Genomic DNA, 19,956 nt, shown 5'->3' with positions numbered 1-19,956 from the left:
CATCAAGAGAGTATGGGATTCTTTGCCACGTTGCAGTTTGACCAAATTCCAGGGCAGTACTCTAATTGGCCTGACTTGGGTCAGGTATGGAACTTACATTGATAATCTATAGCTAAAGAATCAGGGTAACAGAAAAGACCTGACCCCTGTGGGCCTACTTAGCTACTCTCAGCTGGGCAGCCAACTCAGTTTGCACATGGAAGCTATTTGATAGGTTGTCATAAAATTTGAGAACATCTCATCAGTCACTTTTCCAAGAAGTGGTACCCAAGACTGAGCAGGTTAAGAGAATTATTCTGGAAAAGTGAAATAACTCCACAGTCAAATCCCAGGTCTTTACTTTTTTGCAAGAATTTTTAAAGCTGTGTCATGAATAATGACTTAAACAGAATGTCACAATCAGGATTGTGTTTTAAATAGTTTTATTGTGTTTTGATTTGTTTTGGAACAGGCCTCGGGCATCTTTCAAATGTATGTGCCCACAGAAAATGGGTAGTTCAGGAAGTTCTGTAATATCCACAGATAATTATCTTGAAGAACAAGAAACGGAGACATTAATGTGAAAAGTATTGTGTAAACAATGAAGGCTTTTATTTTAAAATGTCAAGGTCCCAGGAAAACAGCTCCTGAGTTTACAACCTTTGTTTTCCATTTGGTGGTGATGAGCATTATAATTTCTTCTCCCCCAAATAAGAATGTTTTGAATCAAATAGTACTTCTTCCTTCCTTTGTGACTCAGTCTAGAATGACAGCAGAGTTCATTTTCATTGTGTTAACTTTTCTGCCAAGGATTTGTGTAGGTTGACTAACATTTGGAATGCTGGTAAGGCAGGAGCTCTGTTTTTCTGAGCTTCAAGTCCTTAATGTAGCAAGAGTGTGTGGGCCTCCACATATCTTTTAATTATATATACTCGAAATAAAACATAGTATCCAGCCTCCAACTGCATACAACAGGTCCAGTTTTGACTTCCGCACTCATACCAGCTGAAAAGTTGAAGCTCTTTTTACTTGCAGTCTCTCTGCTTTCTTTTAAGGGAAACTGGAAGGCCTGTAGTCAGATGCCTTCCCTGGGTCAGATCTGGCTGAGCTATCCAGGAGCTCAAAATCTGGGTTGTTTTGTTTTGTTTATATTTTTATGATCACCTTTATTTTTTCCAACCATCTTCCATGGCTTGAGTTATTGGTTAGTGCCAGTGAAGTAAAAACCAGCTGTTAGGTCAGCCCAAACTGTCACATCACTTTTTTTAAGCTGGTGTTTTTTGGCACCTGGTCCCAGCACGGCACTGGGACCTTGTAGAACATTCCTCTTGTAGACTTCTGGGTGGTCTTGAGGTCCTTTCCAGGAATCAGTGGTGCCAGGCATAGCACTGAAGGGAGGAAACATCAGAAAGATAGCCTTTCAAAGCCAGGGTGGTCTTTCAGATTCTAGAATTGTTCCGGGATATGGGCAGCCCCACCTATGCACACCACCCCCTCCTTGGCCACAAATGCCAGGCCATCGAGGATGGTGCCAGAGAGCTGCTCCCCGCAGTGTTTGATCAGCATCAGCAGTCCCTTCCCTCCTTCAGCTGACAAACAGGCAGCTAGTTGCCTATTTTTACTTTGACTACACTCTACTTCCGCTTACCTCAATCACATCCTTCATTGACTGACTTCTCTTCCTTCCTCCCCCTTCCTCTTTCCCACTGTTATTTATAAATGTTAGATACTTGTTTACGGAGAGAAGAATGATCTTTAAAAGGAGCTGCTGATACAATGGCCCAGCCGACCCACTTTCAGGTGCCCCCTCTTAGCATCACACACATCTCTGCTTCTCTCTTTTCGGTTGCTCCCCCTGGATTGAGGAGACCAACAGCAGGAAGGGTGGTGACTCAAACCCAGAACCCAACACACAAACACCCACTAATGACTCACCTACTGGAACTGGGGAGCTTCGGAGACTTTCCTTTGCTGAAAAATGCATATGCAAACATTTCCACGCACAGGAAGCCAAGCTGGCTCTTCCTGCACTAGGACTTCGCTGAGGTGGCAGCGAGTCAGGGATGTGTCACCGACCCAGACATGGAGTTTACTGGGTCAGTAGATGGAGGGCGGCCTGGACTCGAATTGCTTTTTCTTTTCTCTCAATGCCTGCTGGAGAAAATCTGATGCATCCCGTGTGAGTCAGGCGTGAGTGTTTCTGCTTCTGGGGAAGGGCGCTTTAGTCCCGGCCCCCCATCTTCCCTGCTGGTTTTAATTGTGATTTTAATTACCAGGCGTGTCATCGGAGCGGAGGCGTGGCCTTTTCAGAAGGAGCGTTCTCTGGCTGTGTGGTCCCTGGTTGGCCGCTTGGATCTTATAATGATAGAAATAATTTTTTTTCTTTAGCCCTTTTTCTTTCGAAAGTTCAAAGGGCTTTACTGAACTTTAACCCGTAGGGCCCTGCGTTTATATTTAGATTGAAAAAGGAGGGAAGATGCAGATCTTTTGTGGCAGAGTGCTTTGAAACCCTGAGATGAAAGGGAACCCGTAAAGAGAAATTAACTTCATTTATTTTTGAAGCAACATTTCGCATGCGTGTGTGGACAGATGTAATTTGAGGCAACTCGAGCGGAGTCTCCTCACTCGGCTGGTGACCCTCCCTCCCTGTCTCCAGCCGAAGCGAAGGACCTCTTTTTTCTTTTCACTTCTCTATTTCCCAAGCCAGGGCCTGTCTGGTGGAAAGGCTGATTCAGGTTTATAGCTAACGCTGGGCCCCGTCTCTAGGCAGGGCACCCCTGTGTGGCTGGATCGCCCCAGGTGGAGAAATCCAAAGTTCAGCACAGAAAGGAGAAAGTGAGGGGTGTGGGGCGGGAGGCCTCCGCTTGGCTTTCATTCCATACCTTTCGCATTCCTCAGGACATTCCTGAATTCATTAATGCACGCACAGCATTGCACTCCTAAGTGCTTTGGGGCAAGGCTAATATTTAGTTGGACCACACTGGGATTACCGTGCACATTGCTAATATATTGAAATACTCTTATATTGACTTGTAAATAATCATTATATTGACTTGTAAATAATATATTGAAATACTCTTTTTTTTTTTTAAAGATTTTATTTATTTATTTAACACAGATAGAGACAGCCAGCGAGAGAGGGAACACAAGCAGGGGGAGTGGGAGAGGAAGAAGCAGGCTCCTAGTGGAGGAGCCTGATGTGGGGCTCGATCCCAGAACGCCGGGATCACGCCCTGAGCCGAAGGCAGACGCTTAACCGCTGTGCCACCCAGGCGCCCCATATTGAAATACTCTTATATTGACTTGTAAATAATCATTGCCTATGCCTCTGCCCTTGTGAAATATTTTGAGTTTCACCCCTGCTTTGTGAGCTAGGAGAATGTCTTTCTTCTTGATTTCCTACAATGCTTCTACCATTTGATTGGGGAGAAGAATGGAAAACATCAGCCGCCTCTTTAGGCCATCAGGGTAGTGGAGCCCGGGATTTCCCTATAAAATCGACAATCCGTGCTTCTAGTAAAGGATTCAGAAGTTAAATTTTCCCATTCACTCTCTGAGGTGTTTGAACTGAGGAAAAGCACGCAGAGATCAAGGACTGGAAGGGTTTTAAAATACCCTTCCAGGTACTGAGGCTTAGTCAAAAGCATGGCACCCTCCGGAAGACAGTGCTGGAGCCAAGGGCCAGGCCAGAGGCCCAAGGCATCTGTTAAGAACTAAATATTTGTTCCTCCCCGCCATTCTCATGTTAAAGTCCTAACTCCCAATTTGATGGTATTTGGAGAGGAGGCCTTTGGGAAGTAATTAGGTTTGGGTGAGATCATAAGGGTGGGGCTCTCCTGATGGGATTAGTGAGCCCTCCTCCCTCCCTGTCCATCTCTGTTTCTGTCTCTTTCTCTCTCTCTGTCTGACTCTCTGTCCCCCATCCTGCCTCTCACGTGTGCACAAAGAAAAGATCATGTGAGGACGCAGCGAGAAGGTAGCGTTGCGTAAGTCAAGAACAGAATTGTCACCAGAACCCAACCATGCTGACACCCTGACCTCAGCCTTCCAGCCTCCAGAAGTGTAGGTCGTGCTGGAGGTAGGTGCCTGTTGTTTCGGCCACGCATCTGTGGTATTCTGTTGTGGGAGCCCGAGGAGCCCGAGGCAGTGTCCTAGTCCTCATTCACTGGGTTCTCCTGAGAGATACAGTTCCACACACAGCGATGCTGAAACAAAGGAGGCCAGTGTGCCTGAAACCACCGTGTGAAGGCCAGTGGCCTAGAAGCAGAAAAAAATGGTCCACTTTGCTGGACACTAGAGATAAAAGGGAAAGAATAGAGCCTGGTCTCTGCCTTTAAGGCCCACTCCCCATCAGTGTCTTAGATTTTGACCAATCAGAGCTCTTCTGGTGATTGGGGGGGGGGAGATGACACCCTCTTTTTTCTTTTCTTTTTTTAATAATTCTTTTTTGGGGGTGCCTGGGTGGCTCAGTAGGTTAAGCATCTGCCTTTGGCTCGGGTCATGATCTCAGGGTCCTGGGATGGAGCCTTGCATTGGGCTTCCTGCTCAGCGGGAGGTCTGCTTCTCCATCTCCCTCTGCCTCTCCCCCTTGCTCATGCTCTCTTTCTCTCTCAAATAAATAAATACAATCTTTAAAAAATAATTCTTTTTTTTTCTTTTTTAAAGATTTTATTGATTCATTTGCCAGAGAGCACATGAGAGCACAAGCAGAGGGAGTGACAGTTAGGGAGCCTGATGCATGACTCGATCCCGGGACCCCGGGATCATGACCTGAGCTGAAGGCAGATGCTTAACTGACTGAGCCACCCGGGCGTCCCAGATGACACCCTATTGAGAATACATTCCGTACAATGACCCAGAAGACATAGTCATATAACTGTGCCAGTTGAGAGTGGGGTTGGGTAAGAAGTGCAGGTTGGACCTGGTACAGGGAAGGATGCCCAAATTCTCTCCCCATTGAGCATGTGTGTCTACCTTATCCTGGGCTCTGATGGCTTTGGAAAATGGCAGATAGCCCAGTCTCAAGAACTCGTGCCTTAGGGTCATGTTCTCTGCCTTCACTACATGCTGGAATCATTCAAGTTACTTTGAAGAAGATCCTGACTTGATTGGTCTAGGATGCTGTGGGCATCAGGAGTTTTTAAAACTCCCCAAATGAATCTAGTATGCAATTAAGGTTGAGAACCACTCCAGATAAGCTCTGAGAGTAAGAACTTGATCCATTTCACGGAGCTGTCTCATTAACTTGTCTCATAATTCTGATCCGTCTCATACTTCTCTTCAGGCCAAGCAGATGCATTTATTACACATGCATGCACGTAAGGCCTTTGCTCAAAGTGCTTCATTGATTTGTGTTTCAACAGACTTGCTGGGCCAATGAGGAAAAATATATCGTTGTCCCCTTGCTGTGTCTGAGTTACTACCCAATAAAGTCTATACAGTTTCCAAAGATGAGATGTTGTCATGCGCTCTTGGACAATGTGCTCCTGCTTTCCACATTCTGAGTCACTGACTTCCTCTTGTGCGAAAGAACTATGACACCCATCTCATCTTCCTACTCTTATTTTAAACGAATTAAAACATTATTAGCTGCTTATTACAATCCAGGTACTCTAAGACATGATTTTGAGGCGTGGTTTGTCATTTAACATTTTTTTACAGGTTTTAATTTTTATCAAAGTTGTATATGTACATTGTTTTCAAAGTTAAATGAAGTTTACTATGGAGAACAGCAATCCTTGACTTTCATCCCGTCCCCTTCACAATTCCCACTCCCCCAAAACAACCATATTTACCTTCTCAGCTGTTCTTCTAATATTTTCCAGTTAGTCCAGATAACAAACTTACCCTGCTATTTCTTGATCTTACAGGCTTAGAGATAATCCGTTGACTTCCTAATGTAAAAGATAAGGAGTTAACTCTCTCATTCTGCCTCTGCTACACACAAATATTTCCTCTCTGACATCCTAATTAAGGCATAGATTTTGGTTATGTCAATATTCAGTTATTCATATATTATTTTTGGGGTGCCTGGGTGGCTCAGTCTGTTAAGCATCTGCCTTTGGCTCGGGTCATGATTCCGGAGTCCTGGGGTCGAGCCCCATGTCGGGCTCCCTGCTCAGCGGGGAGTCTGCCTCTCCCTCTCTCTCTGCCTCTCCCCCCTGCTCATGTTCTTTCTCTCTCTCAAATAAATAAAATCTTAAAAAAAAAAATCATGTATTATTTTGACAGTTGAGCTATGGAGTGTGCTGGTTAGATTTCCCTGCTTGAATAACTTCTTGCTTTTTTTTGGATTTAATAATTATTTCATTTTTTATTAGCTTAATTTTTTATGTATCTTATATTAATTTATCTTCAAATTGTCTTCCATCTTCTGAGATCGTGTTCAAGTGTATCAGATAATCTGTCAAATTCAACTGTTTTGGGTTTTGTTCGTTTGTTTTAGAACGATTGCTAGTAGTGCCCTTCTTGTATGTGCTCTAGTCTAAACTGATGGTGCTCTAGGATTGAGAGAGCTGGTGTTCTAGGATCTCCCTTCATCATCATCTCAGAGATTACCTTCGCCTGTTGTCTGTGTGGGAACTCTGGTTTCTTGAATCTCGTGTACTCCTCTTTCTTGGTTTACTCTCTCATTGTAATGGAGCATATCCTCCAGTAGCATTCTTGGCAAAGCTGCGTGGGAGGAAAATAATTTGAGGCTTTGCATATTCAAAAATGTATACATTCCAGCTTCATAGTTGATTAATAGTTTGCTTGGGTATGGAATTCTAAATTGGAACTAATTTTCTTTCAGAATTTTGAAGACCTTGATCCATTATCTTCTAGGTTTTAGGATTCTGTGGGAAATCCAATGCCATTCTGAAAACCAACTCTTTATATTACTTATTTTTACATTTTGAAAGGTTTTGGGATCTTTTGTTTTCTTTCACTGTTATGAAATTTCACAATAATATGTCTTGCCATGAATTTGTTTTCATTTATTGTCCTGGCTTTTGGTGGGATTTCTCAATTGGGGAATTAGTGTCCTTTACTTCTGGGATATATTCTGGAATTATTTCTTTGCCAAGTTCCTCTCATCATTTCTTATGTTCTCTCTTTCTGCAACTCCTATCAGTTGTTTGATGTCCGTGGCTTATCCTCTCTTTTTATTATGTTTTATTTTCTATTTTCCATCTCTGTATTTTAGTTCCACTTTCTGGGAGTTTTTCTTAATCTGGGGGTTTTTCATTTCTGCTATGACGTTATTGTTTTCCAAAAGGTTTTAAAATTTTGTTTTCTCTCTTCAATAACATTCCATTCATGTTTCATGGATGTAATATATTTTCTCATCTGTCTAAGGATATTAATGATATTAATTTGAAGTTTTCTCCTTCCTGCCTAGTGTGTTTCCTCTGAGTGACTCCCCCCACCCCCCATGTGCTGTTGCTATTTTCTGTGTTTTTTATATTAGGGATTTTCCTTGGATGTTGGTAGTCAATGATTTTTCCATTCACGTTTAGTAATAGGAGATTCCAAAACTGATTGGAAGCTCTGAATGTGTGTGATGCTCTAAATTAGAGAACCACTGACGTCAATATATTTGGGTCTTTTCTATTAAGTTGCTCAAATTTCTCCAAGGAAGACTCCTTCAGTCCCTGGCTCAGAGGATGGTCCAGGTCTGATCGCCAATGTTGCTGGCATAGAGAGTTGGGTAGGTGAGTGGGGAATGTCTTAGAATACTGTGAATTCCTTCACGTAATCTTCTTGGGTTCGTCATGGACCCTGTCTGCTTGTCTGTGTCTGATATTACCCAAATGAAGAGACCCTGCGCTTACTCTTCCCAGAGAATAAACTTCCAGTCATCTGCCGGGGTGGGGGATGGGCAGCTTGCCCAAGCACATGGAGTGGGAGAGGGGATGCAGGGACCCAACTGCTTTTCAAACATCCTTCAACCAGTCCTCCTTTATCAATATTATACACACACACACACACACACACACACACACACACCTTCAGAGGGTTTCATCAATTCCTGAAACTTTTAATGAATCTTAAGCTAGATTTCCCCACAGTTGGTTTAAGATTCAGCTTTCTTGGCTTTGCTAGTTTGAACACCACTTGTCTATCTTCTTGCCTCCAAAATTTTGTTTCTATAGTTTCCTTCCCTGTTCCACCATTGTGGATTTATGTCTTATAAAATTATTTGTATTGATGTTGCATTTGAGTTTTAGGAAGAATGTGTTTAATTCACCATCTTTATAGAGAAGCCATTAGATTCTCATTACCTTTACCATGTCACAAAAAGTAAGAAGATATCCCCATTTTGCAGATGAGAAAATGAGACCTGATATCACAATTACTGTAAGATTCAAACCTGTACCTTCTGTGTTCAAATCCATTGCTCTTTTCATTATGCCATTCTGCCTATCTTAAACTTAAAATTAAAACACAAAAAAGTTGGTCGTGATGTTTCAGTTTCATTAGAAAAAGTATGTGGCAAGATGATAATTGGTCGGGGGACGCCTGGCCGGCTCAGTCCATAGAGCGTGCGACTCTTGATCTTGGGGCTGTGAGTTTGAGCGTCACATTGGGCGTAGAGATTACTTAAAAATAAAATCTTAAAAAAAAAAAGATAATTGCTGGGCAATTTGAAAAGATAATGATTTGAAATTTAACGGTTATTCAATGCAAATAGTGTTCGGGCTGTATAGGCTGGGTTTCCTGTCTAGATCAACAGGAAAACAATGTTCAAAATATCTCCCCTCTGTGTATAAATATCTTTATGGAAACTCTGTGCAGAATTTAGCATAGTTCACTGGTTTTAACCATGTTGGGTTACTGATTTTCATTGCTGGATGTTTCGTTTTTATTTATTTATTTTAATCTGCAAGTTACATGATTTTCTCTAAAAGAAAAGTCTTACTTATGTTTTCTGTTTTTGTAACCACAAAACAAATATTGCTTTACCTACTGATTCCCCTCCACACCCCTTCGCAAGCATACATATTTTAAATGGCATTCTTTATGGCAGGGTCACTGAGAGAACTGCGAGGGGCGTGATGAATGTACTAAATGTGTTTCCAAAAATAATTTCCAATTCTTATCCATTTCCAGCAATGACAGTTGTTTGAATGGTCACAAGTACCAGAGGTCAAATGTTGAGACTCATCATTTGGTGTTATCTCCTGGATAGCTTTAATCCGTGCTGGTAAAGATATACCGGTCCTTATCAACTGATGTTCCATCCTTGTCTAAGAACTAAGTTTAGATTGAGTAACCTTTTGAGCAGCCCGGATTTGTTCTGCTTCTTGATTTTGTCCATGGAAAACCCTTTCAGTTGTTTTCAGGTCTGCCTTTCTTCTGGGGTTGGCATTTCAGATTTGGTTGCAATCTGTGAATAACTGTAACCAAAGTAATGGCCTGCTTTGAGTATCATTTTTAACTGGAGAGTCAAAAAATCCATCATGCTTCAGGTCATAAGTCTTGCTGCCAAAACGTTTCCCAGGTGATAGTAATTATGTTTTTATGATTTATTGGAGAATTTGGGTGTTCCAGAATAATAAGAGTGGGAAAATGAGCACTTTAGGGCAAATAGTGAATTGACTCAGAGAGGCTCTTCCAACAATCTTTTCAGGTTACTTGTCCTCTTAGGAGGGCTGTGTGTGTGTGTGTGTGTGTGTGTGTGTGTGTTTTCTGGAATTAGAGAAACCATAATCATTTGTCTATCAGCTTCTTCTGGTCCTAAATGAAATGGCCAACATTGCTGTGCTCGGGAGAGTTAAAGCTCCTAAACGATTTTCAAAGTCTTTGATCTGAGACATTTTTCTGAGCAGGCACAGGGCTTCTGAATGCATCATACAATTGGATTGAAGCCTGGAAATTCACCCCGGTGTGTTTGAACAAACTGTAGCCCATGAATACCATATTTTTTATATTGGAACATTCCTTTCCTTTTTTAAAGGGACCCAGCATCTATCTTATCCCTTTTCCACATTCTTGAGTAGTTGAAATATCAGTCTCAAAGTCTTTTCAAAAACTTGACTTTCATCCTTTTACAAGGCTAGAAAAAAAATGAAGAAGGTGTCTGAACTTCAAATTAGATTTAAAAATTATTTTCAGGGGCGCCTGGGTGGCGCAGTCGTTAAGCGTCTGCCTTCGGCTCAGGGCATGATCCTGGCGTTATGGGATCGAGCCCCACAGCAGGCTCCTCCGCTATGAGCCTGCTTCTTCCTCTCCCGCTCCTCCTGCTTGTGTTCCCTCTCTCGCTGGCTGTCTCTATCTCTGTCAAATGAACAAATAAAATCTTTAAAAATAAATAAATAAAAATTATTTTCAGCGTACAGATTCCTTTTTCTCTCTGTCTCTGTCTCTCCCTCTCATACACACATGCACAAGCACATGAATGCATACAGACACTGTATATGTAATAGGAGTAATATTACTAATGGACTTAACACTGTCAAGTAATCACACTGCAATCTATTTATTACACAGGTAGTATCTGAGTACACAGATACTTTAGTTGCTTTAGTTGATCATATAGTGAGATGAACTATGTTGATACGAGAGGACAGAATCCAATAAAATACAATTAATCTGATGATTTCACGTGTTTTCAGAATAACTGCAATTATTCATTCATCAAACTTTTGAATATTTCCTAGATGTCCCAGACTCTGTTCTAGGCTTTCAGAATATAAAGATGAAAAAGATGAGATATCTACCTTATGTAAGTGACTGAGGTATAAACATAAATTATAATGAGAAAGAGTAGAGGTTGTTGAGCAATGTTCTAGGGGAGTGCTATAGACTGAATGTGTGTATCTCCCAAAATTCATAGGTTGAAATCTAATCTCCCAGTGGGGATTTGATATTTGGATGTGGGGTGTTTGGGAGATGATTAGGTCATGAAAGTGGAGTCCTTATGAATGGAATTAGTGCCTTTTTAAAAAAGTGGCCCTACAGAACTTCCCTGCTCCTTCTCCCATGTGAGGGCATAGCAAGAAGACGACTGTCTATGAACCAGATGCCACATCTGCCAGTGCCTTGACCCTGGAATTCTGAGCCTCTAGAACTGTGAGAAATAAATTTCTGTTGTTTATAAGCCACCCAGTCTATGGAATTCTGTTATAGCAGCCCAAACGGACTAAGATAGGGAACACAAATTTAAGCAACTATCTTGCTTGATGGAGGTTTCAGTGAAGGGAAACATTTCAGTTAAACCTTGAAGTATGGGTAGAACTAACCTGGCTTAGACAAGGGTCAGGGGGTGGGAGAGGCGCTATAGCATGTAGAGAGGGATTGACCAGATTTTATTGATAAGATGGGTAAAATATAAATTGATTGATTTTTATAAGCTGGGTATTTAGTTATGGAGCCATTTTTGGAGTCATCTTGGATTTCTCTTTCTCACACATACCCTATCCAAGCTAATTGTCCAATGTTATCGGCAAAATGTATAGACTCTATGTTCAAAGTACATGTCAAATCAGACCACGTCTCCCTATCTCCATGACGACTAGCCAGGTCCAAGTCATCATCATCTCTTGCCTGGACTACTATGAAAACATTTTCATTTGTTGTGCTAGTTTTCAGTTGCTGTGTAACAAATTACCACAGACTGGGTGGTTTAAAACCACACACAGTTATATCTCACAGTTTCCACAGGTCAGGAGTCTGGAAATAGCTTAACTGGGTACTCGGTTCAGGGTCTAACAGTCTGTAATCAAGGTGTTGGTTGCATTCTCATCTGGAGGTTTGACTAAGGAAGAATCCACCTCCAAGTTCACACAGATCGTGGGCAAAATTCAGATTCTTGTTTTTATAGAACTGGGGGCTGACTTCTTACTGGCTCCTGGCGGGGGACTGCCTATAGGTTCTAGAGGTCTCTCATAGTTCCCTGACACAAGGCCCACTCCATAGGCCATCGGTGGTTTGCTTCCTAAATATAATCAAGAGAATTTCTCACATTCCAGTCTGCTAAGATGAAGTCTTATGTAACGTCACATAATCAAGAGAATGGCATCGTATTTGCCATATTTCGTCCATTAGAAACAAATCACAGTTTCTGCCTACATTCAGGGGAGATTCCCATATGAGAGCATGATTCATTAGAGGTCAACTCAATGTATGTCCACCACAGTGGTCTTAGAAATTCCGTATATGCCCTCCTATAGTTTATTCTCCATACAGAAGCCAGAGTGATCCTTTTAAAATGTAAAACTGACAATGTCATTCTGTTGCTTAAATCTTTTACTGGCTTAGAATAAGGCCTATAAGATCATGCATATATAATTGCTGGCCACCTCCCCTGCTTCGTTTTTCACCAGTCTTCCCTCACTTATTCCTCCTCAGCACCTGGGAATCTTTGTGGCTCTGCAGCCACGCCAAGCTCACTTCTGCCTGATGATCTTTGCATTTGCTGTTTTCGCCACCTCAGACACTACCCTAGCAGACCATTATGACTTGACTCTCTTTTCATTTTAGGTATCTGCTCAAACGTTGCTCCCTCAGAGAGCACTTCTCAGATTCCCCCAATCTAAAATAGCCCTTCCACTATGTATCTCTATATCTTTCCCCGACCTTATTTTTTCCTAGCCCTTATCTCTCTCTATATTTTAGAATATACTTATTCACTTATTCATTGACCGTCTCTCCCACTAGAACTCAAGCTTCATGAGGACAGGGACCTTTTGTATCTCATTCTTTGTTGTTTTCCCCTGCCTAAATCATTGCTTAGCCTAAAGTTGGCTCTTGTGTGTGAATGAATAATGAAAGGATTTAGGACACAAAATAAAACTTTTCAAAAATATTTTATTGTTATTGATAATATGTTGAATTTTTCAAGTAAGCAGTGACTAAAGTCTAAACAATGCAATGAAATATTTCTCGTGATTTGGCTTTATCAGAATAGTGAAGAACAATCAATATCTCAAAAGAGATTTAAAGTCACTTGGTGACCTTAAAGTAGTTGATATTTTTATTTGTCAATGATCAAAACTAGCATTACTAATAGTGGAAAAACCCGACATTAACACAAAAAAGGCAGTGACAAAGTAAGAGAAATAAAAAAGTCATAAGACATTTAGAAAACAAGTAGCAAAATGGGAGATGTAAATCCTACTTTAACATTAATTACATTACATGTAAATGATTAAACACTCCAGTTAGTAGTCAGAGATTTGTAGAATGGATTTTTTTTTTTTTTAAGAGAAAGAGAAAGTGTGTGTGTGTAAGTGTGGGAGGAGGGGCAACCGGAGAGGGGGAGAGAGAATCTTAAGCAGGCTCCATGCTCAGCACAGAGCCTGATGTAGGACTCAATCTCAGGACCCTGAGATCATGGTCTAAGCTGAAATCAAAAGTCAGACACATAACCGATTGAACCATCCAGGTGCCCCAGTAGAAGAGATTTTTAAAAATGCTCCAAGTATATTCTGTCTACAAACAACAAACTTTTGATTCAAGACACAAATAAGATAAAGGAAAATGATAAAGAAAGATATACCATTCAAAGAGTAACTATAAGAAAGCTGGAGTTGCTATGCTAATATCAGACAAAATAAACTTTAAGATAAAATTGCTACTAAAGACAAAAAAAAGGCATTTTTAAAAAAGATTTTATTTATTTATTTGATAGAGAGACAGAGACAGAGAGAGAGGGAACACAAGCAGGGGGAGTGGGAGAGTGAGAAGCAGGCTTTGTGCTGAGCAGGGAGCCTGATACGGGGCTTGATGCCATCAGGACCTGAGCTGAAGGCAGACGCTTATTGACCGAGCCACCCAGGCACCCCCAAAAAAGGCATTTTATAATGATAATGCATCATTGGTCAATGCATTAAGAAGATACAATAATTATAAATTTATATATAGCTAACAAGAGAGTCCCAAAATTCATGAAGCAAAAAAGTAAGAATTTAAGTGAGAAATAAAAAATTCAACAGTAATAATGGGAGAGATCAATATCCTACTTCAAATAATGGGTAGAACAACTGGACAGAAGATCACCATGGAAAGAGAAGATTTAAACAATACTATAAACCAGCTTGACCTAACAGACATCTATAGAACACCCAAAAAAATGCTAAAAACACATTCTTTTCAAGTGAACACGGAATATTCTCCAGGGTAGGCCCATATATTAAGTCATAAAAGAAGTCTCAAAACATTTGAAAGGATTGAAATTATACAAAGTATGTTTCCTGAATACAGTGAAATGAAGTTAGAAATCAATAACAGAAGGAATTTTGGAAAATCCCATTTATAAATTAGTGTGCTAGAAATTAATACCCTCATAAATAGTGGGTAAAAGGAGAAATCACGTGGGAAATTAGGAATAATTTTAGATGAATGAAAACAAAAATACAGCATACCATGATTTACGGTATCCTTAGAGGAAAATTTAAAGGTTTATATGCTTCTATTAAAAAAGAGTAAAGCTATCAAATCAATAACCTACCCTTCTACCTTAAGAAACTAGAAAAAGAAGAACAACTAAACCCAAAGCAAGCAGAAGAAGGAAAATGATAAAAATTACAGCAGAAATAAATGAAATAGAGAATAGAACAATGAAGATTTAAAAAACCCAAAATTTGGTTTGTTGAAAGCATCAACAAAATTTTAAAAATTTAGCCAGACTAACACAGGAAAAAAAGGAAGAGGACTCAGAGTACTAAAACCAAGAATGAAAGAGGTGATGTTATAACCAACCTTACAGAAATAAAAAAGATTATGAGGGAATACTATGAACAGTTGTCAACAAGTGAGATAACCTATTAAATGAATACATCTCTACAGTGCCCAGAAACTTCAATGGGGAAAGAATAGCCCAGTTCAACAAATGGTGCTAGATCAACTGGTATCCACATGCAAAAGAATGAATGTGGTCATCTACCTCATATCACATACAAAAATTAACTCAAGGGGCGCCTGGGTGGCGCAGTTGTTAAGCGTCTGCTTTTGGCTCAGGGCCTGATCCCGGCGTTCTGGGATCGAGCCCCACATCAGGCTTCTCTGCTAGGAGCCTGCTTCTTCCTCTCCCACTCCCCCTGCTTGTGTTCCCTCTCTCGCTGGCTGTCTCTCTCTGTTAAATAAATAAAATCTTAAAAAAATTAACTCAAAATAGATCAAAGACCTAAGTGTAAGAGCTAAATCTATAAAACTCTTCGAGGAAGCATAGGTGCCAGTCTTCATGACCTTGGACGAGACGAAAGTTTCTTAGATATGACACATAAAGCATAATCCAACAAAGAAAACATGAGTAAATTGGACTTAATTAAAAATTTTTATGTATCAGGAAATGATAAGACAACCCACAGAATGAGAGAAGATATTTGCAAATCATGCATCTGACAAGGATCTGGTAACCAAAATATTTGAAGAACACTTACAACTCAATCATAAAAAGACAACTTAATTAAAAGATGAGCAAGGGTTGTGTTAGAAATTTCTTCAAAGAAGATACACAAATGACCATTGAGCACATGAAAAGATGCTCAGCTTATTAGTCATTAGAGAAATGCGAATCAACACCGCAACGAGAACTACTTCGCACCCACCAGAATGACTGTACTCAAAAAGTTGGACATTAGCAAGTGTTGGTGAGGGTGTGGAGAATTTAGAACACTTACAGATCGCTGGTTTGAATAAAATGGTGAAGCTACTTTGGAAAACAGTTTGGTAATTCCTCAAAAGGTTAACCGTAGCTTTACTATGTCATGTAGCAATTCCACTTCCAGGCATATACGCAGGAAAATTGAAAACAGATATTCACACAAAAACTTGTACAGAAATGTTCAGGGGCGCCTGGGTGGCACAGCGGTTAAGCGTCTGCCTTCGGCTCAGGGCGTGATCCCGGCGTTCTGGAATCGAGCCCCACATCAGGCTCCTCCGCTAGGAGCCTGCTTCTTCCTCTCCCACTCCCCCTGCTTGTGTTCCCTCTCTCGCTGGCTGTCTCTATCTCTGTCAAATAAATAAATAAAATCTTAAAAAAAAAAAAAAAAAGAAATGTTCAGAGCAACATTATCATACTAGCTAAGAAATGGAAACAATTCAAATGTCCACCAACTGACAAATGGATAAAGAGATGTGATATATCCATACAATAGAATATTATTTCCCTATAAAAAGTAATGAAATACTGTAGATGCTACATGAATGAACCTTAAACATACGCTAAATGAAAGGCAGCACACACAAAAGACCACATATTATATGATTCCATTTATGTGAAATTTCCAGAATATGCAAATTAATAAAGATACAAAGGAGATTTTTAGTTTCCAGTGGCTGGCAGAGGGAGGGTATGGGGAATTAGTGCTAATGTGTATGAAGTTTCTTTTAGGGGTGATGAAAAATTCTTGAATTAAGTAGTGGTGATGATTGTATAACCTTGTAAATTTATCAAAAGCCTTGAACTGTATACTTTAAAAAAGCTAATTTCATGGTACATAAATTATATGTCAATTAGAAAAAAAGAATTTATGGCTCAGTCAGTAAAGCATGTGACTTTTGATCTTGGGGTCGTGAGTTCAAGCCCCATGTTGGGTATAGATTTTACTTTAAAAATAAATTTTAAAAAATTAAAAAAATTTTTAAAGAATCTGAAATTCATAAAGAAAGTGAATTATGAAAAATCACTTAAGTGAGAATATCTTTCTGATTGGAGAGATGTGGCTCTTCATAAAGTCTACAGGAAGAAACCAACACCTTGGACTTGATTTCATTCAACCTTGAATTGCCCTGATCATAATGACCTACGATGTGGGCGAGAACTTTCCCTAGCTCTCTTCCCTCATAGGTAGGTTCTATTCTTTACTTTGTCCAAATGTCCCCCATTCCTTTCAAGAAAACATTTTGCTACTCCTTTTTTCCTTCTTTTTTTTTTCTTTCTCATTCTCTCCTCTGCCTTTTTCAAAACCCTCATTTCCCTCCATTATCATTCAAATTTTCCTTTCTTTTTTAATGTCTACTCACCTCTCTGTCTCTGTTTCCCACCCTTTGCTTCCAGCACTTCTCTTCCTTGTTCCCTTTCCTCTTACCTGGCTACAATATGGAAATAAAATATACTTTAAAGTTTTTTTTAATTTTGTATTTATTTATTTATTTATTTATTTATTTATTTTTGACAGAGACACAGAGAGAGAGAGAGATTGAGAGAGAGAGAGAGAGAATCTTAAGCAGGCTCCATGCCCAGCATAGAGCCCCTCGCAGGGCTTGACCTCACAACTCTGAGGTCATGACCTGAGCCGAAATCAAGAGTGGGATGCTTAACCGACTGAACGACCCAGGCGCCCCGAGGTATTTTTGTCAGAATTAGTACTTTTTTGCTTTCTTTGCTTAGCTGAAAAAAAAAAGTGATTTTGATGCTTAGTAGTTCTTTAAGGAAAAACAGCTCTAAATTAATTACAAGGTTGATTTTGCCTTAGGGGATGTAACTGGTAATTAAAAAAAAAGATTATCCACCCATGCTATATGAGTAGTTATAAATAATTGAGGTGAGATACTTTCATGAACATTAAAAAGTGATTTGTAAATATGAGCAGACACCCCTGGTAAACACTGATAATATCTAGTGTGGTAGTGTTCACTGAAGGTTCTTAATTATAATTTGGCTCTGTGTGTAGACACGCCTGAGTTAACCATTTATGCTACAAAGCATTAGCCTCCTACACAGATAGTTTCATTTGACTCATATAAACCTGATCACATTTTCCCTCAGGAATGTCCTTTCTGAACTAAAAAAAAATACAGTATGGGTTGTAAGCGCCTCTCTTGTGGAGCCATCTTCAAAATGACCAATTATTCTCTGTCATTCATCTGGAAGAGTGAGTAAGTACAAAAAGAATACCATTAGCCACAAAGTTGCATCTTCTTCAAATAAAATTCTGGTCTCTGGCTTGAATGTCGAAACGGAAGATTCACTGTTTTCTCCTATAGTGGGTCAAGGGAAAAAATGATTTTTTTGGGTAACTATAATTTTATGAAAAAACTTGATTCCGTTTGTTGACAAAATGTTAAGAAAACGAACTGGTTAAGTTTCACAGGACTTGGTGATTGAAATCCTAGTGCCCAGAGTAGTGGTGTCAGAATGATGAGGCATGCGGATAATGATCTCAGAAACCTTCCCAAACAATGTGACCACTTCATTAGAAGGGGAAGGGGGAGGGGGGAAAGACAGACTTAATTCTTCAGCCAATTCCTAAGAGGCCACCTATCCTGTCTTGAAGAGACAGAGTGCTTTACTGTGAGGCCTACTTTGGTGTATTGGTCCAACTGTTACTGAAAGATTAGAATTACTATGAGATATTAAGTATTAGGGGCTCCAAGGAGAGCTGAAGAAAGTGGACTTCCATTGCCTGGCTCTAGCAGTCAGCCAGGTGGCACCTTTAAGATCCCCCCAGCACGGTTTGAGAAGCTTGGTATATTCTTATCTTCCTGAAGCTGCACAAAGGCTCCGTGTCTGGGTATGTTAGCTGTTCAGCAAAAACGAGTTCCCCCTCCCCCCGCCCCGCTCCTGAGCATATAGTTAGACCATATTTCCCAGGCTTCTTTGTAGTTTGTTGTGGTCACGAATTCTGAACTACAGAATGTGTGCAGGAAATCATTTATGCCATGGCTGAGCCAAGCCTTTTAGGAAACATAGATGTCTCCTCCTTGCTCTGTTTCTTCCTTTATTGATTGGTTGCTGATGAAGGTGACGCCCTGGGGGAGGGGGAAGCTACCTAATAAAACAGAACACAATACAAAGGGGCCTGAGCATGTCCGCATGTCCGAGAGCCACCCACCACCCAGAAACAGTTTAGGTGAGCAAGAAATAAGCTTTTATGAGGCTTGAGTACTATATATTTTGAGGTCTATTTATGATAGCTGCTAGCATGACCCTAGCTAACAAGGGTTTTGAGTGGCTACAATTGAAAGACTACAATTAAACGAAGCAACACCAACAGATAAATGCCTTCAACAAACACACGGGAAACACCATTGCAGAAACATAAGCCATTTACCTTTTCTTCCTTCTGTTTCTCATTTTTGGTTTGTCATTGGCTTACTTCCTCCTATTTTTTTTGTTTTAATTAATTAATGTATCGGTAGCAAAATCTCCTCTCTAAACCTTGTCCCTCACCGCCCCCGCCCCCAAATGTGACTGAGTTTGGGAAGAGTGACCAGGAAAGACTTTCATAAATCCTCCAAGAATGAGAATGGGGGTCATAGGGGAGGTGGGGGAGGAGAACGTGCTGCGTCGTGATTAACGGAGGAGAGGCTAAGGAGCGATCGGGATGTCTGAATTATTTCCATCACAGTGGTGGTGAGAAGAAGGCTGCCCATTAGGGACAGTGATGGATTATGTTTAGGTATGCTAAGTTTTGAAATTCTTTTTCAACAAAATGAACATTGTTTACATTCCATCTACTTTTTCAATTGTCATAAAGTAGATGTAGGTATAGTATGAACAGCTGGCCAGGTAGCACAAGCCACCTTATTCTGCAGTTAAAGAAATTATTTATTTATTTATTTATTTATTTATTTATTTATTTATTTGATTTTATTTTTAAGTAATCTCTACACCCAACATTGGGCTTGAACTTACAACCCCAAGATCAAGAGTCACATGCTTTACTGACTGAGCCAGGTGCCCCAAGAAATAATTAATCTTAAATTGTTTTATTTACCTGTATATAGATTAAAATGTGAACATTTTATAGTGATTCAAAGGGGCACATGCACCCCAATGTTTACGACAGCAATGTCCACAATAGCCAAACTATGAGAAGAGCCCAAATGTCCATTGAGAGATGAATGGATAAAGAAGATGTGATATATATATGATATATGTATATATCATATATATAATACACACACACACACACACACACACACACACACACACTGGAATATTACTCAGCCATCAAAAAGAATGTAATCTGGCCATTTGCAACGACATGGATGGAACTAGAGGATATTATGCTAAGTGAAATAAGTCAGTCAGAGAAAGACAAATAC

At 40.1% G+C, this 19,956-nt stretch overlaps 1 long non-coding RNA gene across 1 annotated transcript; it reads right to left on the bottom strand.

The window, feature by feature from the left end:
* Window positions 1-560: 560 nt before the first annotated feature.
* Window positions 561-2,275, bottom strand: LOC103679884. Its single transcript, XR_573010.2, has 2 exons — window positions 1,915-2,275; window positions 561-1,367 (listed from the first exon to the last, which is right to left on the bottom strand). It is a non-coding gene; the product is annotated as an uncharacterized LOC103679884 (long non-coding RNA).
* Between the last annotated feature and the right edge of the window lie 17,681 nt (window positions 2,276-19,956).

This window comes from Ursus maritimus, unplaced genomic scaffold, assembly GCF_017311325.1.
Source record: "Ursus maritimus isolate PB19 unplaced genomic scaffold, ASM1731132v1 scaffold_20, whole genome shotgun sequence".
Classification (NCBI taxonomy): domain Eukaryota; kingdom Metazoa; phylum Chordata; class Mammalia; order Carnivora; family Ursidae; genus Ursus; species Ursus maritimus.
Note: the sequence above shows the minus strand (reverse complement) of the source record. Positions and strands in the feature narration are given on the sequence as shown.